We start from the raw sequence: 26864 nt of genomic DNA on the forward strand, positions 1-26864 counted from the left end.
GAAACTCTAGTTCCAGGGGATCTGATGCCTTCTTCTGACCTCCGAGGGCATTGCACAACATGGGTGCACTAATACACATGCAGGCAATACACTCATACATATAAAAATAATAAATTAAAACATTATAAAATAAAATAAAATACTTTTCTGAAATCATGGTAGATTGTCTCTGATGTTCTTCCTAGTAGCACATAGGGTTTGAGCAAACAAAGTTCATTTGAAAGTACATGTTCTTTGTGAATTCTCACTGATTCTGGTTAATTTGTTTATTCATTCATTTATTTGTTGAGCATGTAGTATTAGTTACATGTAGTATTGTATTAGTTAAAAGTATTAGTTACTTTTCTGTTGCTGACAGAAAAATTGACCAAAGCAATTTACAGAAGGAAGAGTTTATTTAGCTTATGGTTCCAGGGGAATTACAGTCCATCATGGTGGGGAGGTACCGTGGCACAGGTGGCTGGAGGAGGAGCAGAAGCTAAGCTCACATCTTCAAGCAGGTACAGGAAGCAGAACATGACTGGAGATCTGGAAAGGCTTAAGAACTCTCTAAGCCCGCCCCCAGTGACATGCATCCTCCAGCATAGCCACACCTTCTAAGACCTCCCAAAACAGCATCACCAACTCGGGACAAAATGTCCAAATACTTGGAGCCTATGGGGGACACTATCATTCAAATCACCACAGCCTGTATGACAGACACTGCTGTGGGCACTAAGAACTTAGTGTGAATGAAATAGACAGGCTCCTACCTTTTGGATACCCAAGCAAATGACGAGTAAGATCATGTCATATAATTAAAATGGCTGTGAGGACATTGAGGTGAGGTGGAGACTAGTCAGGGAAAACCTCTGTGAAAGGTGGCAGTTGAGTTGTGCTGGAAATGGTGAGAAGGGAGGACCACTGATAGGCCCCAGGGGACAGTGCTGCAGAGGCCGACCAAGTGCAGAAGTCCTGAGACATGTGAGCGGGGCACACTCAAAGAACAGAAGGATTGTGGGTGGACTGGAGCACGGTGATAACGCTTAGGTACTTCTCCAGCTCTCAGTGAGCAGTTGATTTCAGGGGCTGTCTGCTTGTCTGAGAACAGAGGTGTGCTAGGTAAAAGCAATTACATTGGGATCCTCTAGACATCATGTTTCAGAAACAATTATTTTATACTTAAAAAAATTCCTTGGAGTACACGCTGGACTTTTACTGCCAAAGAAGAGAGGTCTATTATATTCATAGATATACCTCTCTGAGCTGGCATTTAACTTTAATTTGTTTTTCTTATTTGACAAATGTTTTAAATCCCTATGTATTTACAGACTCGACAGAGTTTTGGTCTGTTTTCTTCAACTAATTGTGTAAAACAAAAACTTCAAATTATTTTCTAAATAATTTTGCCCTAAATATGTGTTTACTTTCAGAAGCAAGCTAGCTCTGAGCTGTGTATAAATGTAGGTGTAGTGAAATTTTTGAGAATTTTATATAAAGATTGTACCTACTCATTCATTTTGGCATATTTCTAGTGTCTAATTTTCTATGTGAACAGATTTTACTTATGCAATTCTAACTATAAAAATATGTTGATATCTACAAGTTTCTATTTATATATGACACAGTTCATTTTATGCAGCAGTTGAGCTTCTGAAAAGCTGTTGAGACCTTGAACTTTTGAAAGCTAAATTATTTTTAGACATCTTGAAAGAATTCTGCAAAAATGAATAATCATACTCCATTCTTTTATGGTTCTAGCAAGCTCTTTATCATGTTTTCTTAAAGCAGCATGCCTCTGTGTATGATTTTTATGGCTCAGGTCAGAATGTCTCTAAGTCTGGTACTCTAGAATATCATTCAGCTATATGGAGATAACGTTCCCATGGGAAATATCAGGAGAAGAAAGAGATACCAGCAAATGTGTATAAAACACATTACATAGTATAGACATTACATCTCCTTACCAGCAGTGTTGAAAGCATCATTATATATTATGTCTTAATGTAATGTAATCTCAAAGTAATTTACAAATGCCTTTTTCTAATAGACTGACATGTTCAGAGGGTGTTAATCAGCTTTCTGCTACTGTGATGAATTACCTGAAACAGTCAACTTACAGAAGGAAAGGTTTATTTTGGTTCAGGGTTTCAGAGGTTTCTGTCTATGGTTGTGTGGCTTATTGCTTTGGACCAATGGCAGCACAGTAAATGATGGCAGGAATGTGTGGCAGAGGAGACCTCTTCACCTCTAGGCAATCAGGAGGTAAAAGAGAGAGGAAGAGGAGGGCACCAATTCTCACAGTTCCTTTATGGGAACTTCCTTCCTCTTAAAGGTTCCATCAGTCCAACGGGGCCACAGTTGAGGACACGACTTGCGGGCCTTGGTGGTAGAAGGGGGCATTTCAGCTCCAAATTGCATCAACGAGTTTTAAATTTCCAGACTATGGCCTCCATCCTCACCCCCAAAACTTCCTTGTCTCAAGTGGCCTGTTACAAATATGTGGCCACCAATGGCAAATGTTCAGGACTTGAGACAGAGGTCAGAATGTGGATAGTACAAAAGAACTCCAGTGAAGGAGTAGGAAGGCAGAAGGAAGGGCAGAGGAAGTACAGGCCAGAATGAAGAGACTGGGAAGATGGGAGTCATAAACCTTTGGATCAGAAGGAGAACTTAGAAATTACGTCTGGGCCAGCGAGGTGCTCAGCTGGTAAAGGCATTTGCTGCTGACAGAGTTTGAGCCCTAGGAGCTGTCTGGTGAAAGGAAAGAAGCAACCTGTAGGTTGTCTTGTGACATTTGTGTGCATGCTGAGGCACTGGAAAACACACACACACACACACACACACACACACACACACACACACACTCACACTGAATAAATATATAGGCAAACAAACAAATGTAATAATAAAGAAACCCTGTCATCTAGTATTATCCTCTGCCAGAAAGGGGAGCAGAGACCCAACCTGTTGTGTGCCTCTTCATGTAGCTGAGCAGTATCTAGAATACAGGGCTGAAACTCTTGACACACTTTCTAAGTACACACCCTGGGGCTTGGAAAGAAAAGATAGGAAGTTCACCTGTGTAAGGGTGCCCAGGCCAGGTGTAGGGGAAACTCTTACATAAGAACTGGGTTTTCCTTGAGGGCTGGAGAGATAGCTCAGCAGTTAAGAACACTGACTGTTCTTGCAGAAGACCCAGGTTCAAATCCCAGCACCCACATGGCAGCTAACAACTGTCTGTAACTCCAGTTCCAGGGGATCCGACAGCCTCTGCAGGCACTGCACGACACGGGTGCACTTACCTACATGCAGACAATACACGCATACACATAAAATAAAAACAATAAATGAAATATATTTAAAAAAAAAAAAGAATTGGGTTTTTCCGCCCTTGAAGGACAGTCTGCAAAGAGGAGATTTACTCTACCACACTAGTGATGGGAATTACTGTTTCCACTTATTGAATACCTATCATGTACTAGAAGTTGGGATAGGCACATTAGCACAACATATCATTTTTATAGAAACCCCTTTGAAGACATGGTGTTTCGATTTTTTTTTGAAGAGGAGAGTGATGATAGGAGTTCAATCATCTGCTCAAAGTGACCTGGTTTGTACCTGGCTGCTGTAGCTAATGCTCATTAGATTTCTGCAAGGTTCTGTTGCTAAGGCAGAGACACAGACAGGACTGGGCAAACACAGCAGACGAGGGGAGGTGGGAAAAGGTGCGGCACCATGTTTGCTTGGTGCAGCAAAGGAACAGCACTGTCACAGTGTCATCGTAATCAGGCCACCTCTCCAGGCACAAGTGATAACAGAAGAAATTCGCACCCAGTCTCAGCTGCTCCTAAGGAGAGTGGAAAGGTCTCTGAAAGTCACCGCACTCTGATTCTGGTTCAGAGCCTATAGGCAACCATACTGAGAGGGAAACTTCAGGTTCCTAGAACTTATAAAGATTTAATATGAGCCAATAAGTGGCCATTGATATAATACAGTCACTGAACAGTTCACTGATACTGTGGAAAGGAGGCCGTTGCAAACAGCAAATCTGAAAGCAGTTCACAGGAAGAAAGCTAGGGTGGTGAAGGATGGAAAAAATTACAGCCTGATGAGGCGCCATTAAGACTTTGGATGTTCAGCAGAAAGAGGAGAATGTGAGGCCTGGGAATGTAGTTCAAAAGGAAAACACTGAAGTGGGGTTGAATTCTGCTTATTTCCTGTGGGTCACACAAGTCATAGATGTGTTCAAACGTGGTGTTCCTGAATCCAGTCAAGTGGAAGAAAAATTAACTTGAATCTCAATGGCTTCAGCAACCCGCCCAGGACCTAGTAGAGAGAGATTAATTTTTCAGAATGACCCCAAAGTACTTTTAATAAACAGCTTTCCTTAGGTATAATTTTTATGCCAGAGTATTCACCTGTTGTAAACATACAACTTCTAATTGCCTTTAAGGGCGCAAGTTTCCTGGCATTGAAAACATTTGCATGGGAGCTGGAGAGATTAAAACATTTGCATGGGGGCTGGGTTAAGAACACTAGCAGTTCTTGCAGAGGACCTGGGTTCAGTTCCCACATGATGGCCAACATCTGTCTGTAACTCCAGTTCCAGGGGTTCCGACACCCTCTTTGGCCCTTGCAGGTACTGCACACTCTTGGTGCACTTACACACTTGTAGGCAAAACTCATACACATAAAATAATAAATAAAATATTTGTTAGAAAGGAAGAAAATGTTAGCATAGAAGAGACTGGGAAATCTCAGAGAGAGGAACAATTCGCTTCTATCTCTATGAAAGTTGACTTGGGGCGACTTACATCTAGAAGCTTCCATTGCTTAAGCTCTTAGTGTCCTGATGCAGCCACAGTCAGATTTCAGAAGGGGTTCCAGTTGTGTTCTCAGTTTAAATTTGTATCAGTCAAGTGAGCCATTTGGGAAATAGCCAAGGCCTTACTCTGGCTGCCTAGGAGAACTGCAGAGAAGCTGTCGAACAACTTACAGGCCCATGCATTGGCCACACCCTGGGCCAACTAAGGCAATACCTCTAGGGATTGAGGTTCAGCTACTCCCCAAAATGTACTTTCCTAGACTGACAAGTTCACGTGCTCTGGAGGGTCATTGAAGGTCAAAGACCCAAACCAACCCTGTCCTGTCAGCTGTCCCCAGTTCCTGCCTGTTGATGCTCTGTGGGCCCTTGTGGGGAATCGGCTACATCCAAGTTCCATCTAGTCTGGCAGCTGCTGTAGCTGTCTCGTGTCCAGCTCTTTCAAGATGTCCCGGCCAGTTTTTGGCAGCCAACCAGAGACAATTTGTTTCATGACCTGTAACCAGATAAACGGCGTTTATATGTAATTCATGTCTCCCAGACGTTAATATGGAGCTTTAGGGCTGAAAGATCCTTGAGAAAAGAATGAATGTGAGCTCCATCTCTTTCCCTGCTTTCAGAGCAACGAGCCTTATAATGTTAGAAATCTGTTTCTCATGCTCGTTTATCTTGTGCAGGTCACTACACATGTGCCTATATCAGAGGTCAGCGCTTTCTCTTGTGTCTCCCATACACAACTGATGATAATGCAAGTCAGTGAAAATCCAACCTACAATAGCCAGGTGTCTGAACTGATAGACTTAAGGAGCTCTGTAAAATCGCTGAGTCTGTTTCTTGGTCTGTAAAATGAGACCAGTTGTCATCTTACAATGTCACTATAAAAGTCCAGCTAAGAAAGAGAAAAAAGGGCCGAGGATACAGTTCAGTTGATAGAGTGCATGCCCAAGGTGCACAAGGCCCTGGGTTCAATCTCTACCACCACATAGACTAGGCATGGTGGTGCACCCTGTAATACCAGCATTCAGGAGGTAGAGGCAGGAGGGTCAGAAGTTCAAGGTCAGCCCCCCAGCTGAAGAATGTGTAGTAAGGCCTTACAGTTGCATATTTATTCTGTGGGTTAGGCACTATACCAGATAGTCTGGGAGCATTAAGGGAGAAGGTTTAGAAGGACAGAATTACTGGTATAGAGATTGGGGTGGTGGTGGGGGGTTTCGGGGAGGGTTTCCGTGGGCACCAAAGGCATGGGTATGCAGAGACAGGAAATTAACACGAAGAATTTGGGAAGCTGACATTCCAGGCAGAGGGAGGAGACTGAGCCGGTAGTTGAGAACCTGGGGGAAATATCACAATGCTAATATTAATGGTGCTTTCTTTAGCTCTTGCTTTCCCTGGGGGGAAGTGCAGGGGTTTCTTTTTAATTCAATAGAATGCAATGGGTACAGAAAGCAGATACATATTAAAATAGTACCTATGGAACTGAATGATTTATGTACAACAGACACCTATGGTTAAAAGTAATCCTGTGTCAGGTTTAATCAGGGCTTAATACTTAGGGTGGACTTTGAATCATAGGATCCTTAATCAAAAGTATCTTTCAAAGGAAGGAGGCAGTGTTTGGTGTAAAAAAAAAAAAAGTCTTTACAGCTCAGGAGGTCTGAATTGGTCCACTAACCATGCAGAGCACCCAACTTGAGTCTCTGTCAAGTCTTACGTTCATGGTTTGTGTGTGCCCCAATTTCCCAGTAGCAAAAGCACAGCAGTATCCCTGCAGGACCATCCATAATGAGCTGCCCTTAATCGGTGTATGGGTCTCCCTCAACCACGTTTCCTTCACAGTTGCACTATATTAGGAATCAAGAATCCCAAAGCTTAAGTATCCAGGACCAAGTTCAGTTCTTCCTCCATGGTGAGTGGAGGCAGGAGGGGCAGGGAACAGGCATGCAAAATTCTTAGGTTATCGACTCTCAAGCCACAAACTGTCAAGCATCTTGATACTGTGCGCCGTACGTTTCTGGTCCATCAAAATGGCTGTGAGAAGATCATGTGGCTTCATGAAGAATAATGTGGTAGGACTGGGGAGATGAGTCGGTGGGTAAAAACACTTGCCTCTCAAGCATGAGGATGAGAGTTCAGATTCCCAGAATGGGTGGGTGTTGTGGCCTGCCTGTAATCCTAGCACTAGGAAGGCAGAGACAATCTCCGGAATAAACTGGCTGTCTAGACTAGCCAGATCAGTGAGCGCTGGGTTCAAGTGGGAGACCCTGCTTCAATATAGAAATAAAGTAGAAAGTGATTGAAGAACCTTGGATGTTAACCTTTGGATTCCACACGTGAACATACATGCACACAAGCACAACACAGACACGTACACACGTACAAAAACAACAAAAGACCAGTGTAGTAACCAGGGTCTGCTCCCTATTGTGAGCCTGCCGGCATATGGCTGTGGTTGCCAGAGCCCACAGGGCTCCTTGAGTTCCAGTCTGTCTCTTATGTATTGTAAGTGGAAAGAACTTCAACGGGGTGACCATAAAGTCAGGTTTCAGTTCCTGCTCTGTTCCCAACTGGCAGCTGGGCCTTGAGGGTCGGCCGTCATCAGTAGTCTAGAGACCTGTCCTATAAAAGAAGACTGGGTTCAGGTCCTTCATGAAGTTCTTTGATTGAAGCTGGTGGCAGTAGAACTTGGTCACTTGTGTGACTCTATCATCCTTGATCCCCAGCTCCCCTCTTCACTGCCCCGCCCTCTCCTCACTCTTCCTACTGCCCTTTCCTCCTGGCCCTGCCCCTTTCTTTCTGGCCTAGGCTCTGTGGGTCTGGAGGGAATCCTTGGTGCCAAGTTTGGTTACCAGGTAGACATGCTAAAAGCATGTGCCTGTGTCACCTGGACAGCACAGCCACCACCAGGTGTTTCCCTGCTTAGCCAGATGCTTTTGTGGTTTATTGTGGCATTTCATTTCTGTTTGGCGGGATACAATATTATCTTTTCGTACTTGGAACTCCATCTTCTTCCTCTAAATGTCTGGGGCTTGACCCTGTCACCAAAGCCATACAGCATTTAGGACAAGACAGCATGGGTTCAGGCTTCTCTTGTCACTGGCTCACTCCAGTCCTTCACCATGGTTTGGGCTTTGCAGTTGAGCATCTCCATGCTGGGGCAGGTCAGAAGAGATGTGGCAAATGTGCAGCTTGCATTTATCCTCCCCAGGTGTATAAATGAGTTAAGTTCTCTCCACAGGGATTAAAAGCATTCAGAAGTGTTCTGAAAGATGTTCACAGGCAGAGTAGTGTGTGGAAGGGGGCACGGACGGGGTGGTTGTAGGAAACTTCACCACATTAACAAAGTGCACAGATCCGAATGGCCTGGTGCTTAATTTCTGAGCTCCAAATCTCACTATGGTGGACTGTTGGCTGCCACCCATTCTCAGAGCTGCCCCAAACCAGTTTGTCCCAGATTCTCTTTTTGTCTCATATCTCTCCAGTTCTGGCGTGGGTCCTAGGAGTCTGGCAGCTTTGTAGTCACTAAAGAATGATCAATCTGAGGCCCCAGATCAAAGCAGCCCATGTGTGTGGTTGCCAGGGGGAACACTTAGCTTTGCCTTGAGTAGCCCCCAGTCCCTTATTTTCATAGTGTGGTCAAGTGTTAAACACATATCATCATTGTCAAAGTCATACAAATTGTGCTTATCATGTGCCAGGCACATGTACATGTATGGATTCAAAAAATTCTCCGTAGTTACCATCATTTCCTTTATTGATAAGGAAAGGCACGAACAGAGATGTTAAGTAATCTAGCTTAAGCCACACAGCTTATAAATGGCAGATCCAGGGTTCTTCCTTGGACAGTGTGTTTGCTCCCTGAGTCATATACACACGCATTACACTCAGTAATGAATAATGAGCTCAAAGCAGAGGAGGTGATGGAAGGAATAGCAGGCTTGGGACAGCACAAAGAACATTGAAGTACCCTTTAAATCATCTTTTTGTCTTTGAGATGGGATCTCCCTATGTTGCCCACTCAACCTCTGCCTCCCGAGTAGCTGGAGTTACAGCCATGTGTCACTGTGCCTGGTTTTCTTCACTTTTGGGGATCCAGTATTTGACCGAAGTAAAAGTTGTCTAGGGCTGCTAAGATGGCCAAGTATGTAGGGATACCTGCCGCCAAGCGAGAGGGCCTGAGTTCAATCCCCAGGAGCCACGAGGTAGAAGAAGAGAAATGATTCCTTCATGTTGTCCTCTGACCTGTGTGAATACTGTGGCGTATGTACACACACACACACACACACACACACACACAAATAAATATGAGTGTAATAAATAAAACTTGTCTGTTACTGGTGGCTCACTGTTTCACACTGCCACGAGTAATTTCCACTTGGGTGACATTATTCTCCCTGGGGAGGGAAGTGGCAGGATTAGCAGAAAGGGGTGTTAGAAATGTTATCTGTTTTACAAACAAGCAGGTCAGTTCACTGGGTGCTGTCTCTCCAGAATTCCTGTTGGTGAATTGTTTGAGAAGGAGGGTTTCCTGAGGAAGTTCAGTGCTGCTTCTCCAGCTGTTTTACCACTCATAGTCTTTGGGACATTTGCTGATATTCATAACTGTAGTAATAACTATGAGTCACAAGGAATCACTTGTGTTATGAAAAAGGTACGATTTCCTTTGATTGACATTCTTTTTTTTTCTTTTTGGTCTATTTGAGACAGGGTCTCCCTGTAGCCCCAGCTGTCCTGGAACTCACTATGTAGACCAGGCTGGCCTTGAACTCACAGAGATCCACCTGCCTCTGCTTCCCAAGTGCTGGGATTACAGGCGTGCACCACCATGCCCGGCTTGATTGACATTCTTAAGATTAACTGAGTGCCTTGAGTTGAGTCCCAAAATTTGACAGTCAGCTCTGAATAAATTGATTTCTTACAAAACATAACAACGACTTTAAGATCCTCTTAGTAACCCTGGAGCATAATATCCACGCCTTATTATATGACTGTACCAGCTTGGGAGGGTCCTGTTTCGCCTTGGTTTTGCCCTTAATAAATTATTATAATCCCTGAATTCCCAGTTTGCCCGAGACTACTGGCTTCCCTTTCCCAGGACTCAGCCTGCTGCTGTGACTACAAGGACAAGCCAGGGAAGGTGACTTAACAGAGAAGCCTAAAGAACTCAGTGAGTAGAACAGGGTGAAAGGCTTTTAATAGAGCTATCTTGGCTGGGGACATAGCTTGGTTGGTAGAATGCTTACCTAGCATGCATGAGGCTCTAAGGTTCAGTTTTCAACACCATTTAAGCCAGGTGTGATGGCACACACCTGTGACCTCTGCACTCAGGTGGAGACTGGAAAATCCAAAGTTCAAGACCATCCTTGACTACATGGCAAAATTAAGGCTGGCCTGGGCTGTATGAGACCCTGTTTGAGAGAGAGAGAGAGAGAGAGAGAGTTTAGAACATTCTGGAAGCTCTCCCTTCCTGTGCCCCACCACTGCTGTCACTCTTAGCTTGGCATCCTTATGCATCCCCAGGCTCTGTTGTCTTCCCGGCAGCCATAAGTGATGATATGACCACTGGTGAATTCAAGAAAGTTGGACCTTTTGTTTCCTTTTGGAGTTCATGGGACATCCTGTAGCTAAACAGATGTGAAAACATTTTAAAAACGTCAGTGTTCACTGGTCAGGTTCCTGGGCTGGGCATTTGCAGGTCAGGCAAGGGGAAAGGAAGGACGGAATAAGCGTAAATGAGTTTATTCACTTTCCTTCGTTGAGAACTCTGCAGCAACGCAGAAGAGTTGGAAAGATCTGAGCTCCCTGAATGAATTAGGCTCCTGCTGATTTCATTTGGCTCTTGCTCACGTGTGCTACCTATTCCTGAAGTACCCAGGTTGGGGGACCAACCACACATGACAGAACTATAGGGACAGAGGTGATACCCCAGAATCATGACTTAAAGGGAAAGCACTTATTTTACTATCAGAAGACCTGGGTTTGAGTCTCGGTGCCTTCCATTAATTACTAAGTGATCTCGGAAGGAGTTGAGCTTCGCCAGCCCCGTTTCTTCCCTTCACACTCATTTCACGGGGAACCTGTGCAGCAAACAGGATGACTTAAGATGACACATACCGCTTACCGTCTAAGCTGCCAAGTAGCCTTGCTGTTCAGCTCTGTCCACCGCTGCCTTCATTTGCAGGCAAATGGCTAGCTGTACTTTAAAAAAAAAAAAAAAAAAAAAAAAAAAAAAAAAAAAAAAAGGAAACCCTTCATTCTGAAGGTTTTAAATAACTCGTTTTTAAAGGAATGGTATTTTAAAGGTCTGATTGTAAAAAGGAGGAAGGACTTGTGAAGAATGTCATGGTGCCCTTCAGGTTTATGTCAGCTCATGTGAAACAGAACCAGCTCGGCTTCACATCCTCGCCTATGCTTTGACACATAAACTGTTTGGAAGAAACTTCCCATGGGGGGCAAGGTTCTGCATTGTCAGAAACCTATTTCCATATGATAAGTCATCAATGATGTTTGTAATTGGGCTTTTAGATGCATTGCTTCACTCAGAAGTTTCTAGATACCTTTGAACTATCTTCCCAAGAATTTGCTGGGGTGAGAGCTATCAAATATATCTACTCACAAACAAAAGAAACTAAGCCAGATCTCTTCGTTTCCTTTTCACAGTTTTGCATATCTACCTTGAATAGTCACTCAACACTGTAAAGATAGACAAGGTCAGGAGTAGGAACCCTGCTTTCATACCCACATTCAAAACCAGTGAGAAAGATGAAGGAGTTGGGCTGGTAGAGAGCCAGATGCCATCTTTAGCACTGATAATACTTTTTGTAGTGTGGCAAAGTGGGCCTCCTGAAATTTCATCCCTGAATCATAATACCCTTTTAACCACACTTGCTCTGGCTCAGGACACCTGAAGCTGGCAACCGTCAGGGAAATGCCACCTACCCACAGGCTAGGAGTCGGTAATCCATTGCCTCTCTGGAGACAAGCAGACCAAAGGGGAGAAAAGAGGAAGACTGGTGAAGAGGGTGGTGGGAGAGGAAGAGATGCCAAGAGGGTTTCTTTAGGGGTTTCCTCCAGGTGAGGAAAGAGGGCTCTTGACTGAGTTGCTGCGGTGGGTCTTCCGAGGTGAAGGAGAGCTGACCCTGCTCAGCTGGTACCTTCGGAAGGAGAGAAGGGCAGGTGTGACCAGCTAAGACTGAACCCTGTAAAGTCCCCCTCACAGATTCAGCCTGGGCTGGGAGCACACCTTCCTTCCCTGTTGTTTTAACTGCCATGTTACAGGTTTCTTTTAAAAAGTAATCCTTATTTGACCAAAACATGAGAGAAATGATTCCTCTTTATAAAGCACTAGACAGGTCTGCCTGCTGGGCATCTGGTGGTGAATACTATGTAGCTGAAAGGTAAATTTTAGCCCGGATATCCGCAGGGAACAGTTAGCTGGATCGGGAGCCAACGCATCACAGCTGCCCAGGAGTAGAGAAGTCGGCTTCTGTCATCACCTAAGCAAGTTCTTTACTGTTTGCATCACTGCCAGCTCAGCTTTGCATGTTGTCTTGTGCTTAGCCTACAGAGGCCCACAGACCCACTCCACCCTGCCTGTTCTTTTCTACATCTGAGCCCAGTCTCAGGACCACAGTGATTATCTGAGTGTCTGCCTGGCCCCTTTGTGTCTTAGCAAACCTTTAACATCTGCTTGTCACCTAGAACCGCGTAGCTGTCCTGGCCTTGAGGAAAGCTGCCCGCTGTGCCAGGTGGTGCTAGGCACTTGGTGCTGTTCTCACAGGTGGGCTCTGGGGTTAGACCATGTCCTGCACGTGCATTTATAGCAGGCACCGGATTAGAATGGAATAAGCAATTCACTAGTGATGGGTCACAGCTCCAGCCTGCTGAGTCATGTGGGTTCAACCTGTCTGGCTGGGAAGCCCAGGCTGTTTAAGTTTGCCTTTCCTGCTCATTGCCTTCCAGCCTGTCAACAGCTCCTTTGTGCTGATCTGTGGGAGCTCAAGTCCACCCAGAGCATGTCTGAGGGAAGCCCAGAGCCTCTGAATTCAGGTGTTATATTACAAGAAACACCCAGTGGGTAACCCAAACCCCCTCCAGACCAACCTGTCAGCGTTTATTAATGCGAGGAGGCTATTGTGACTTGTCATTTTGAGAACACAAAGCATCCCAAAGGGTTTCCCATCCGTCTCCCAGGTGCTGGACTTCCTCTCTTCCACTGTGCTTTTATGCCTGAGAGCCAGAACCGTCACCCCTTTGTTCCTAATCACCAGGGATGCATATGAAGAAGAAAAATAAATACCAAAGGGAAGACAAGTACTGCATCAAATTTTGTTTTGCAATTTGAAGGCTAAACACTTTCAGGCCAAAAAGCATACATCTTTATTTCCTTCCCTTTCCTCCCTGGCCTGATGTAACCTCGGTCTTAACTTACACCACCTCGTTAAACATTTTTTTGCTAACCTTCTCCAGACTTTTTTTTCCTTTTCTCTCCCTCCAAGGGTTTTAGTCTTTCCCAGACTGCCCTTATGAGATCACTTTCTTTAAACAGTTGAATCATTAAAGCTGAGCATGATGGGATTCTTGCCCATAATATACAAGAGGGATGGGGGAGGACAGAAAAAACGTTAGAGCTCTCCAAGGTGAATCACAAAATCATCAAAGGATCCTGGTGATGGTAAGCACCCAAGAACGTGTTTTTTTCTGTGTTACTCACTTGAACTTATTATTTGAGTTGTACTATTTTTTTATTATTATTCATCATAACATGATTCCCCTATTTTTTTTAATTGCAAATATTTGGTGGGTGAGACTGCTGATAAATCTCTAGATTATAATCAAGGGCCCCAACAAAGGGAAATACCCAGTGAGTGCTTGATAGTTTGATCCGGCGAGGTTATGACACAACCATTTGTGTCTTTTGTATACAAGGCAGGTAGAAACATAACAAATATCCAAAGATCTTTAAGACACAGTCTCTCCTCTGAAGTGGTGTACAGTTTGCTGGGTAAACAATAATTATACCCTAGTGATTGCTGTAATGAACAGTGAATGAATAGTGTGGAAACTCAGGGAGGCCCAGCTAACTCTACCTCACAGTAGGATGCAAGGCAGATGGCTTTTCTGGAAGGACACATTTGAGTTTGGATTTTAAGTATGAACTGAATTTTAGAATCTGAGTTCCTGAGGGGCCTGCAGGCCAGTCTAATCGGGATTTACCTTTCACACATAAGGAGTCTGAGACATGGAGATGTTAAGTGACCTTCCCAGACTCTAGCAGCTATGTGGAATCAGGGCTAGAATTCTGGAACTCTGCTGATCTTTCTCAAAATTGAACCTGGGCCACTGGTGTGTTCTTCCTATAGAACAAAAATGGAGAGAGAGGGAATCAACTTTTGAGTATGGTTTTTCTTGCCTTAAAAGTAATAGCTCTTCTGAACCTTAGACCTTGTACATTATCTTTGTTTGTTTGTATGTTTGTTTGAGACAGGATCTCCCTGTAACCCCAGCTGGCCTGGAAAACTCTGTAAAGACCAAGCTGGTTCTCCATTCATCTGCTTCTGTTTTGAGTGCTGGAATTAAAGGTGTATGCCACCATGCTGCCCCACCATTATCTTAATACTTTATTAAATAATGGTAAAAGGCAGGACAATCTGAAAACTTGTGGATTGGAAACATTTGTGGCCTACCGGTAGTCTAAGGACACCAAATACACTAGAATGTCACACAACATAATTAAACATATAATAGAAAGACTGAATGGATCATATGAATCTTTTTATGAGCATAGATCTAGTCAATGCAAATTTAATAAGTAGCATTGGATTGTTCAGATGTTAAGCACTATCCTAGATTAACCTATACACTACTACATGCTTACTGTAATCCGATTATAAGTACTGGTCAAGTGACAGCTGATGTGGCCTTTTGACCTTACACAGTGTGTTGGATAGCTTGTCAACTTGACATAACTAGGTGGAGGGAATCTCAATTGGGGAATTACCTCCATTGGATTGGCCTGTGGCCATGTCTGTGGGGCATTTTCTTGATTATTGAATGATATGGGAGGGTCCAGCCCACTGTGGGCGGTGCCACCTCTGGGCAGGTGGGCCTGTGTTGTACAAGAAAGCAGGCTGAGCCAGAGAAACAAGTCAGTAAGCAGCGTACCTCAATGGTCTTTGCTCCAGGTTCCTTCCCTGAGTTCCTCCCTTGGCTTCCTTTGATGATGGACTGTGAGCTGTAAGCCAAATAAATCCTTTCCTCCTTAAATTGGTTTTGATAAGTGTTTTTATCACAGCAATAGAAAGTAGCTAGAATACATGGATACCTTAAAGTCTTGTTATATGTGTATTCCACAAGTTTTTATCATAGGTGTCTACCAAGCATTCATTTATGCATTTTTTGGAAATGTTTTTGCAGTTGTTTAGGTTTCTTGAGATAGTCTATGTAGCCCAGGCTGGACTGGAACCCACTCTGTAGAGCCAGGTGCCCTCAGACTCCTGGATAATCCTGTCTCTACTTCTCAAATGCTGGGATTACAAGCTTGCACTGCTGTGCCCAGCTTTCATTATTATTATTATTATTACTATTTTGTTGTTTTGTTCTATTTTTGAAACAGGTTCTCTTGCTGTGTAGCCAAGGACATTCAAAATCATGATCCTTTCGCATCAGCCTCATGAATACTGAGATTATAGGCATGCATGCACCACCGCATATACCTTATAAATTTATTTTATGCTGTCACTTGTAATTCCTAATTTGTAGAATTAACTAGACTAATACCCTGATTAAAAAACACTTAAATGCTTTCTTTCCTTCCTTATATTTCTCTAAAACAATCACCTGGCCCCCCAGCAAACCAGTAGGTGTTTTCTTTAAAAGAAGATAAAAATTAAGAATTCAAGATCATTGTTTGGAAGAATGATTCCTTAAATGTAATGCATATTTTTTTGTTGTTGTTGGTTTGCTTGAATTTTATTGAACTACTATAGGCCAGCCACGTCTTTCTTGGTGCCAGAATGATTTATTGAAATTAGATTAGGACCACTCTGGAGCCAGTGGCCAGCTCTTCTGGCATCAGTCATTCTTCCTAGTTGTAAAAGAAATTGGGGCTGGAGCTGGAGAGATGGCTCAGCAGTTAAGAGCATTGGCTGCTTTTGCAGAGGCCTGGATTTGGTTCCCAGCACCCACATGGCAGCTAACAACCATCCATAACTCCAGTTCCAGGGGATCTGATGCTCTCTTCTGACCTCCATGTGGCCTTGCATGACATGGGTACACTTACATACATGCAGACAATATACTCATACACATAAAATAAAAATAAATTTTTTTTAATTGGGCCCGGAATATAGCTAGCTAGCTCAGTGGTACAGCACTTACCTAGTATATGCAAGGTCCTGGGTTCAATTCCTAGCACTGCCAAAAAAAAAATCATGTTCATTCTCTCCCCCCCACCCTCCCCCCACCCTCTCATTTAATTTGTCTTCCTGACTGAACTATCACTTTTTAGCCCTGTGACTTTATGAGGATATCACTTAACATTTCACTTGATCCTAGCCAAGAGGCTGAAGAACAACTATTTAGCAGTTCTACACTTCATTTTTTTTTCCACATGGAAAAATGGGGAAATAATTTGTTTAAAGGATTTAAACCAGTTAAATGAAATGGTCTTGTAAAACCCCTCCCCCAGTATGCCCAACATGTATTTAAATCATCATAAATCATAGCTTGAATTATTTTGCTTTGCTTCCTGTGGGCATATTTGTAAAGCATTAAGAAGAGTGACCAAAAACCCTATTTGTAGTGAAAAAATATTCCGTTTTTTCAAAAATAATGAGTATGACAAATACCCCCCCCATACACTTGTGCACAGACATACATATACACACATATCTTTATTCTTTTTGGGTTCTGGTAAGCCTTTCTTAGCAGCAGGTTTTAGTGATGGATTGTGAAGTCTGAACGTTAAGTGTGATTGACTAAGATAAAAACCACAGGCCCCAAGGGTCATAAAGTGTTGACATTGGTTTAAAGCCAGTGGGTGAATGATGCTTGATACATTAAATATTAAATACAGAATCTTTTAGTTTGCTGAGTGCTACTAATGTTGCCAATTAAAACATCCAACTTGATTTATAGAACTTTAATTTAGTCTGGATACAACCTGTTTCAATAATGACAAAATTTTGGCAACAATCCAAATCTCCAGGATTCTGTATGAGTACAATGAGAAAGCAATGAAAATAATTTTATTTAAGTATGTGCATTTTTGGTGCTTGGCTAAATTTGCATCTTAAGTAATACAATGAATTCTTTTAATTTCAAAATAGTTGTAAGTTGTTTTTTGTTTTTTTTTTGTCTTTTTTGAGATAGTATCTCCCTGTAGCCCCCAGCCAACCTGGCATTTCCTATGTAGACCAGGCTGGCCTAGATCTAACAGAGATCTGCCTGCCTCTGCCTCCCCATGCTGGGACTAAAGGAGTGCGTCACTACAGGCCCAGCCATAAACCATTTTTTAAAGATAATTTAAAACTGTGGAAAGAATTTTTGTGGGAATATGGAAACATTTCACCCTTCATTTTTGCTTTTCTGTAATTTCCAAACTATTTAGAACTCTGATGCAATCACTTTAAAAGTATATCATCCAGGAGCTGGAGAGTTAACTCAGTGGTTAAGAGCACTGGCTGCTCTTGCAGAGGATGGGTGTTCAGTTCCCAGCATCTACATGGCAGCTGACAACCATTGGTAACTCCAGTTCCAAGGGATCTGACACTCTCTTCTGGTCTCTTCAGGCATTGCATGCATGCATTGCACTTACGTGCAGACCAAACACTTACTCATACACATAAAATATAAATAAAGTATATCATCCAGGCATGTAGCACATGCCTTTAATCCCAGCACTCAGGAGGCAGAGGCAGGTGAATCTCTGAATTTGAGTCTAGCCTGGTCTACATAGTGAATTCCAGGCCATATCTTATAACTAGAAATAAGTTTTCAAAATCACACTTGTTGTGATACATCCCTCAAAATCCTGTTTGGGTATATTTATGATACAGATAACCTACATTTCGTTATCCACTAAATGAACCTTCCATATGTTTCTAAAAAATGAAATTTTTGAGTGTAGACCAAATCTGGAACTTTCAACCTTAAGAGAATGAAGAGTAATCAAATTTTGTGAAGAGTAATCAAAAAGAAAAAAGTTCATATTTCTAAAAAGTAGGTTTTTTTCACTTGTTTGTTTTTGAGGCAGGGTCTCATGTAAAGTTGAGGATGACCTTGAACTTCTGATCCTCCAGTCGCCACTTCCGGAGTGCTGAGGTTATAAACATGCATCACTACTTTTGTGGTGCTAGGAGTCAAACCTGGGGCTGTGCCTGCTAGATGAGCACTGGACCAATTGAGTTGCATCCACAGACCCCAGAGTTACTATTAGTATCATACATACAGTAGCAGCTAGCTCAGGTCACCTTATTTTGTGCCAGGAAATGTTCTTTGTGCTTCATTTCTTCCTCACATCAACTCTTGGAGGCAGGTGGTTGTTAACTATTATGATTATTAACACCAACCCCATCACTATTTCATGTAAAGAAAGTGACAGAGAGAGATCCCAGCGCCCAAGTTCACACAGCTAGTAACTAGTAAAGTCACACATTCTGGCTCTAGTATTTGGTCCTATAACTACTGCAGGCAGGATAAACACAGATCCAGTTTCCAGAGAATTCTATCACTTACAAATATGATCCATATTTGAGAAATGTTCTGGAAAATGTTATTTTTTAGAACTTGGTAATGCCCAATTTTTCTAGCAATTATGTCTGTGTTACATGATGCCTTCCTTGTTTACAAGCAGGTAAGCAAGAGGAATCGTGTGTGGACTGAGGTTGAGATTGTGGACAACCTCTATAAATCTAGTTTTTTCAAACCCAAAACAGCATAGATCTGTATGTCTGAGTTCCTTCTTTTCCCAGTTTACAAATTAAAGCAATTCTTCTATGAGTCCCCAGACAAAGTTAGTCATTTCCTGTCCTGGGATCCCACAGAGTTTTGTTCAGATTCCGTATTTTAAGCAAGCTGTTTTGTAATTAATTTGTTTATACATTGCTTCTTTCCATCCCCCACCCTTGCCTCCAAGCAAGTTCTTCAAGAGTTGGAACCAGGTCTAATCTATTTTTGTCTGCCACTAGGCTGGTGACAAGTAGATGAATCACGGAAAGGTGAAGGGACTTGCCCAGAGTAGCAGGCCTAAAATGTGAAGCTTTCATAATTTGCCATCTCATGCTTAGCACTCACATGCTGCCAGGTGCATTTTCAAATGACTTGAACTCTTTGGTGTGTGTGGGAAAGGGGATGCCTGTGCATGCACTGAAGCCAGAGGAAGATGGTCTGTGTCCTGCTCTAACATCCTCGGCAGCATTTCCTTGCAAGAGGGTCTCTCACTGAATCTAGAGCTAGGTTGGAAGCTAACAAGTCCCAGGGAACCTCCTGTTTTACACACACACACACACACACACACACACACACAGAGCAATGAGATTACAGGCATTCATTTAACCATGTACAGCTTTTTACACAGTTGCTAGGGATTTGAACTCAGGTCCTTGTATTTACTCAGCAAACACTTTGACTAGCTGCAGAGCCACCTCTCCAACTCCTCACTTGAACTCTTATTAAGGGGTTGGAACACAACTTTCCTACCTTGCTCTTATAGATGAGTCTATTACAAACCAAAAGTAGTTGTGATGATGACGATGATGATGATATGTCATTTCCCCCTCATCCTATATCATTTTGAGACTCAAATGAAATGATACTTGTGAATGTTCTGGAATGAGAAAGAGAATGCCCCCCTTGCAGTAAGTGTGTTTATTACTTTTACTCTAGTTTGTTCTTTCTGTGTAACTTAAAAAGTCTTCAAGTTCATCGTCTCATTAACCTTTTATTGCTCCTGTGAAGTAGGTGACCTCACTGCCATTTCACAGATGAGAGAACTGAGACCTAGCAGGATTAAGAACTTCAACCATAATCACAAGTGGCTGAAAGAAAACTGGAATCCACCCAGCTCTTTGTTTCAGGCCCCCGAGTCCTTCAAGGTGCTTCATGGTCAGCTTCTCATGTCCAAACTCGGGAAGCTTCCAGATGGGACATTCTTTGAGTGTGATAAGAGGCTCACTCCTATAGGACCAGTTGGATGCTTGGACACTGAAAGCTCTGGGAGGGAAAGTGTGCAGTGACTGCCACCATCTGCTGCTGTGACAGTCTGTAGCCTGTGGAGTAAGCCTGTGGAGTGGGTGGTGAAGGCAGGTCCTGCAGGAGGGGCTAACCTCTGCATTGCTTTTGTCTCAACGGGGAGTTCCTTACTGTGACTCTCAGAGGAAATGAAGGCTGATAAATCCAGCTGCTCTTCCTGTTCCTATAATTCTGAGACATTTCTTTTCTTTTTTTTTTTTTTCTTTTTTTTTTTTTAAGAGTAGAATGCTTTATTTTTAAACCAGTGGAAAATACCCTCAACCTGCTCCTTGTTAGTATTTCCTTAAAAACTGGATGTATTTTCTGGAACTTTAAAGGGAGGTGTGAGGGAGAAATTCTCATGATGCTGCCTGGGATGGCTTGAGCTCGCTTTCTTTCTGTTTTTCAACAACAGAATGAAAACCAATTAAGGCAGGTCATATGGGGCAGGAAGCTCGGTGGAGTTGATGACGGCACTTGAGGGAGGCCTGTAATTTATATCTGTGGTTTACTGTCTCAGGCTACACTTGTGCAATTCAGGTCTGCTTTTTCTTCTGCTTGTGAATGTGACATGAGTGAATTAGAGACCTGAGTCATTTGAGAAACACTGCCTCCTCACATAACACTGTGGACGTAGCCCTTAGGTAGAGTTTACGAGGACTGGGCTTGGTGGCTTGGATTGTGTAACCAATGACTCTGGAACTAAAACAGGTAGAGATATTTTCTCTTAATACTTCATTTTCTTTTCCATTTCCTAAGCAACATAGAATGTGTTATGGATTCCAGTGGTATATTTTTCAGAAGCACTAATTTGGAAAAAAAAAAATGGCATAATAGAATTAAAAGAATGTTGTAAATATACCAAGTCCTAAGGGAGATCTGATGAAAGTCCTTTGTAAAGTCTTAAACCTAGCTTAGGTACTACTTGGGGAGGGGGTGGCAATCAGGGCATACTTGGCTCCCAGGAACTGGCTGGATTGACTGGGTTGTTTGCTTTTTAAGAATAAGAATTTTAGGGGCTGGAAGGACGGCTCAGTGGTAAAGAATATGTACTACTCTCACAGAGGACCCAAGTTTGGTTTCTGGCACCCATGTTGGGCAGCTCACAACTAACTGTAACTCCACCTTCAGAGGATCTGATGCCTCCTTCTGGCATCTACAAGCACCTGCACTCACATGCACATACCCACAAGCAGACATATACAAAATAAAAAAATCAAATTTTTATTTAAAAAAAGTTATTGAAGGGCTGTGTGTAGTGGTACATGTCTTTAATCCTAACACTAGGAAGGCAGAAGCAGGCAGATCTCTGTAAGTTTTAGGCCAGCCAGGGCTACATAGTAAAACCTGTCTCAAAAAACAAATAAAAAAATAATTGAGACTGAGAAGATGGTTCCATAGGTAAACTGCTGGCCAAAGAAGCATGAAAACCAGAGTTTGAATACCCAGCACCCACAGAAAAGACTGCCTGTGAGTCCAGCCCCTGGGGGCAGGGGCAAGCTAGCTAGCCAATCTGCAAGCTCCAGGTTTAATGAGAGACCCTGCCGCATTAAATGCAGTGGAAGATGATGGAGGAAGAACCCTATTTCAACCTCTGGCCTTCACACATGCACATGCACCTGTACAAACATACACACTCACGCAAACCACACACGCAAAATAAATAAATAAATAAATAAATAAATAAATAAATAAATAAATAAATATAGAATTGGGGCTGGCAAGATGACTTAGTGGGTAAAACCACTTGCTGTGCAAGCCTGGTGATCTAAATTCAATTCCCAGAATCCATGGTGGAGAGAGAGAGAGAACCAGCTCCTGAAAGTTGTCCTCTGATGTTGGTACGTGAGCCCCCTCTCTCTCTTTCCCTCTCTCTCTCGCTTTCTCTCTCTGATTAACTAAATTTTAAAAAATAAAATTTAAACTGAAATATAGAATAAGAATTATAGTTATGCTTAATATTAAATAAACCCAAAAGGTAATCTTCATACCCTAAGGAGAGTTTTTGTTGATTACTTCATCTGAGTTTGCTAACAGTTCCTTTTAAAAGATGGAAAAACTAGAGACTGACTGTTAACAGAGGCCTCTCTGATACACTTGCTTGTCCAGGACTTTCTGATTGCAATCTCTGTTCTGATGGCTCCTTGTTTCAACAGTTTCTTAACTATAATATGAAGGTGATATTATCTTTGTTTCTCTGTTTATAAGAATAGGATTCAGAGACCCAGGGAAGTACTTTTTGAAAGCTGAGATGATGATGAAGACAGATGACACCGTCATTTTCAAAAGGCAGTTAAATTATAAACTGTTCTCTCCTTTTTGTAGACTGTTCCTGGTAGCCTTCCTGAGGTGACCTTTGAACACTAGCAATTTTTCTCCTTCATAACTGTTTCTTCTAACTAATTGTAAATTTAGGGGTACTAATTTGAGCTAATTTTTCACTTAAAGCAAGCTGAAAGGGGCAATTAAGGGCCTGATAAGGTTTCATTGGGTCTGGATTTGAATCTGGTCCATCTTGGTTTAGCTCAGACTTGCTAAACCGCGGGTCCTTCCTAGTACAATTTAACCAATAATTCTTCTTCTTGGAGTGAAAATGCAGTTTAATGAGCTCAGAATGTGAGTGCCTGGAACCCAGTAGAGGTGGCCAGATTTCTTTCTGCCTTCCCTTGTGGTAGCCATGGGGTTGAATGGCATGGCATAACCTAAGGTAGCCCTACGGAGACCCCCACAGCGAACAGCACTGCCTTCCTTTCCCAACCTTTTCCCCCTCCACACTGTGGCCATGAAAATGTGGGGTAAATTAAGCTTCTTAGGTCACTGACACTCTCCTTGGGAATAATAAATATTTCTTGTCCTGCTTTCTTCTTTTCAGTGGGATCCAGCTTGAGTTCTTTGTTTAGCCTTCCCAGAGAGTTTGAGCTAATGCAAAAGTCTGACACTGTTTGTATTACTTAGACATACACGGAACTGCTCACTCATAGCCATGTGGTCTGTGGAGGCAGGGTAGTTCCCTGGACTCATTTTGCAAGGCATCCTTTTTGCCTTCAGACTTTGCAAAAGAAAGGACCCCCTCCAAGTTTTATGATCGGATGAGTAAGGTGGTGGTTAGAAAAGTTAATGTTTACCCATGTTAAGGGAAGAGCAAACACTGGGAACTCTTTCACAGGAATTGAAATTCCTTCATCTTTATATGTTCATAAAGGTGTAACAAGCTGTGCATGTTAGGTATAATTCCTAGTTGAAACACGTTTGTGGTATATGATTTGACTTTATATTCAGTATAAAGAAAACACTGCTACATTTTTTTTCACCCAGTTGTTTCCTCCTTCTCCCTCCTAAGTCCTCTTCCAGTCTAAAAAGTGAGTCCTTGTTTGGTCTTACCTTTGCTGCAGTCCCAGCCTTTGGTTTTCTCTCCAGGCAAGTTATAAGAAGCAAATATTCGAGTTCCTGCTTACTTCTTGTCCACCTAGCCAGGTTTTCTCACTGATGCCCCCACCCCTCTAGCCCCCCACCCCAGTCTTCAGTTGCTCTCGATCTGTTCTCACATCCAGATCCAGTGCTGGCTTTTGGCCCGAACCTCCATGACCCGTGTGTGACGCATATGCTGCTTAGGACCCTGCCTGGAGCGAGTCCCCACTTTACTAAACTTCTTCCTAGATCCCTTCTTCCTTCTCTGACCCTCCCTGTTCCCCTCCTTTGCTGAGCCCTGTCTGCTTTGCTCCCTAGGTGTTGGTCATCCCTGGGATTCAGCCCTTGACCTTTGTCTCCTTAGGTGATCTCATCTTCCATATGCAGATTAGTTCACAAATCTAACTGTACCCCAGATCTTTCTCTTGACATTTACATCAACTCTACTTTAATGTAGTATATCAATCCAAGCTATCCAAACTGCAAGTTAAAGTTCTGTGAAAACCTCTTCATTAGAGTACCTTTCCCCTTGCCTCCAGCTCTTTCTCTCTTTCAGTCTTCCACACTCTGGGTAGAACACTTTGAAAAATACATGACTAGTCTCACTTGTTAAAACCATCTAAGGGCTCTTTATTGCCTTCTCCTAAATTGGATTTGACAGTGTGTTTCCCTGAGCTCCACTTCTAGAAAAGACACCTATGTCCTTTCATTTTCCAGAAGCTTTTCCATCACTCTTTTGGGGGCCTGAGAAACCACAGCAGACCACTTTGCTCTCAAGTATTCTGAGATGAGACTCGTCTCCATCCTTTCTCCTGATTCTCATGAGACTCCGATGGCTCCCTCTCCCTGTATCTGTAATTCTCCAGGTCCCTTCCTTTTCTCTGAGAAAACCATCATTATTGAATGCTTTATTGCAACAGCCAGAGTCAATCAGTTAATCTCCCTAACTGTCCAGTGTAGTTTGTCTTCTACAGGCTTACTCTGCTAACTTTGTTACAGTTATCATATTTTATGTAATGTGATTTTATATTTTTATAATGTATTATTTATGCACTATTTGTCAATTATGAATATAAAATCTATATATTCTAAGTCTTTTGGTAGTATTTGTGAAAATACTTTATAAAATAAGTCTGCTCAAATCTATTTCTAAATTTTTTAGGAAAAAGAAGCACTTTTTAACTAGTCAAAGTTTTTGTTCTGCTTTGTTTGTTTTAATTATAAGAGTTGCTAGACTGCTCTAACAAAGAGACGCCCAGATAGAGTTGTTGGAGTCAGTTAGATGTTCGTTTCCTTTTCAGAGAGCAGGACAGCTGTGAGTATCTGAGGGCTGACAGGACAGTTCTAGCATCCCTCCCACATGGCTTCTGATCTTGTTCCTGCTCTTCCTATTTCCAACCAGCTGGACAGGGGAAAGAAAGGCCTTGTCTTTAGAGAGAGTACCAGGAAGTTGAACTTGAACTTCTGACATCTGGTTGACCCAGCTTCACTACATCTCTTATCTCTACATAGCACCAATGCAGCTGGCTAAACTGGGTGGTCATGATGGCAGGTGAGAGGGTGAGAGGTTTCTAAGGGATACTCAGTGGTCTGTATTTCATTTTATTATTTTCTTTGTAATGCTAGGGATTGAACCCAGGACCTGGCGCATGCTAGGCAAGTACTCTACCACTGAGCTACGTCCCTACCCCAATTTAATGACCTTTATCACAAAAATGAACAATTTTGATTAAAAAGTCAACTGGGAAGAAATGAGGGTCTTGTTTGTGGTTTATTGTATTTCCTATCAGTCTAGACTTACCTTAAAAGTTTCAATGGCTGATTTGTTTAGGTAATAGAATTCAATGTCTCTTGCTTTTCTTTTTTTTTTCTTTCTTCCAAAAAATTGTGCCATGAAGACTTATAGAGAGATTGTAGCTCTGCTTTCAGCCAGTGAATTTGCGATGGAGATTGGTGATATCAGGTACATGAGTGGTGTAGAATTTCTCTTTCTATGTTTTCTGTTTTGCTGCTCATATTTTTGTATTTCTACATTCAGTACAACTTTTAGTGTCCTTTTTTTTTAAGTGGTATTGGGCACTGAACCCAGGCCTCTGCACATGCTAAGGAAGCACTCTACCACCCAGCTGCTATACCCCCACTTTTGCTATTAATTTATCACTGTCTTCAAAGTATTTTCTGGAAGAAAATATTGACTAGTCTTCTTTACTGTGAGTGTGAGTGTGCATACACATGTGCACATGCATGTGGAGTCAAGAGATCAACATCAGGTGTCTTCATCAATAACTCTTCGCCTTATTATTTTTTACACAGGGCTTCTTCCCACTGGCTAGCAAACCCCATGAATCCTCTCTCCACCTCCCAGTGATGGGATCACAAACACATACTACCACACCCAGCTTTTATGTGCATGCTGAGGATCAAATTCAGATCCATTTACTAACTAAGCCATCTCCCAGCCCAAGACCGTTGTCTTTCTAAGTCAAAGAATTGTTGTCCATTTCTCACCATCCTGTGCCTCTGCTCTCAGAAGTGTCAGTGTGCCATTTGATTTGGGCTAATTTGCTCAGCAGTGTGTGCTGTAACAATAAATACCTGCTTCCTGAAATAAAAATCCTCTCCATTCATGTACAGGGCATCCTCCAGCTGTACATAGCTTCTGCAATTTCCCACTTTGCAGTATGTATATAGAAACGTGTGTCTCTGTGTGTGAGAAATGCTGCTTACATGACTACCTTTTATTTATTTTTTTAAATTATGTGTATGTGTGTGTCCAAGTGCAGATATGTGTACATATGTACAGGGGCTCTTGGAGGCCAAAAGAGGGCACTTGGATAACCTAGAACTGGAGTTATGAGCCACCTAATGTGAGTACTGGGAACTGAACCCAGGTCTTCTTTAAGAGAAATACGTATTCTTGAGGCTAGAGAGATGGCTCAACAGTTAAGAACACTGACTGCTCTTGCAGAGGACCCAGGTTCAATTCCCAGCACCCACATGGCGGCTACGAACTGTACTTAATGAGAATCCGAAGCCCTCTTCTGATCTCCACGGCATTGCACCACATGGGTGCACTCACATACATACAGGCAATACACTCATACACATAAAATAAAAATAATAAATAATATTTTTAAAAAGAATACTATGTAGTCTTAACCATTGAGCAATCTCTCCAGCCCCTGTTTTGTAGTCTTTGTTTGTTTATTTGTTTATTTTTGAGACAGGGTCTCTCTGTAACCCTAGCTGGCCTGGAACTCACTATCTAGACTTGGCCTTGATCTCACAGAGATCCACCTGCCTCTGCCTCTGGAGTGCTGGGGTTAAATACATACACTACCATGCTTAGCCATCCTATTTACTTTTAATTCAGGATTGCTTAATGTGAGCTGCTGAGATGGCTCAGCAGGTAGGCACTTGTGGT

At 42.5% G+C, this 26864-nt stretch overlaps 1 protein-coding gene across 4 annotated transcripts in view; it reads left to right on the top strand.

Annotated features, from left to right (window-relative positions):
* Lrrc8d (leucine rich repeat containing 8 VRAC subunit D) overlaps positions 1-26864 on the top strand; it is a 134515-nt gene that overhangs the window by 90503 nt on the left and 17148 nt on the right. The window contains exon 1 of one of the 4 annotated variants that reach the window (XM_029560469.1): positions 21852-21873. The exons of the other annotated variants lie outside the window; for them this stretch is intronic. The gene's annotated coding sequence lies outside the window, so the exon portion shown is untranslated. Of the gene's footprint in view, positions 1-21851; positions 21874-26864 lie in introns of those variants that run through there. 4 annotated transcript variants of the gene reach the window in all.

The sequence above is a fragment of the Nannospalax galili genome, unplaced genomic scaffold (assembly GCF_000622305.1).
Source record: "Nannospalax galili isolate Female #2095 unplaced genomic scaffold, S.galili_v1.0 scaffold451, whole genome shotgun sequence".
NCBI lineage: Eukaryota > Metazoa > Chordata > Mammalia > Rodentia > Spalacidae > Nannospalax > Nannospalax galili.